Below are 619 nucleotides of genomic sequence, written 5' to 3' on the forward strand. Positions count from 1 at the left end.
TCTAGTATAAATGAAATCCTTTGGATCATCCCCTAAACGCTACATCTATAGCTATTAGATAACCAGTAGCCCTAATTCGCACGAGCGTTAAAAAAGCGTTGCGTTAAAACCCGGCGTTGCGCTGAAAATACAAAGTGCGCGTTAAAAAAGCGTTGTCGTGTGAACAGATACTTTGGAATGCATTTGTTCTATTTGAACGCTTTTAAACGGACGTTAAAAAAGTTCCCGTGCGAATGAGGCCTTAAACTAACACTTTTTAACGAAAATATATCAACATCTTTTTAATCTAACTTCTGTCTCACATACATAGACTAAAGGAAAACGTCAGAAAGGTCTAAAAAGTAAATGTAATAGCTTTGCAGCAGCAAGCTAACCAGAAAGAAGTAGGTACATGGCTTCTTCAGATCTGATGTTTAGAACTTTACTTCTATCTATTCGTTTCCTTTACTCTGTGGATGTTAAAACTACTTTTACAAAAAAACTTACAAACAACACAAAATTCAAAATATACAAACAATATTAAAATCTAATAAAAATTAACAACCTAATCGATTCTCACTAATGAATGTGTCTTATAAAATTTTGAAACTTGAATGCTTCTATTATGAAACTAGCGTAT

The sequence above is a fragment of the Maniola jurtina genome, chromosome 25, assembly GCF_905333055.1.
Source record: "Maniola jurtina chromosome 25, ilManJurt1.1, whole genome shotgun sequence".
Lineage (NCBI taxonomy): Eukaryota > Metazoa > Arthropoda > Insecta > Lepidoptera > Nymphalidae > Maniola > Maniola jurtina.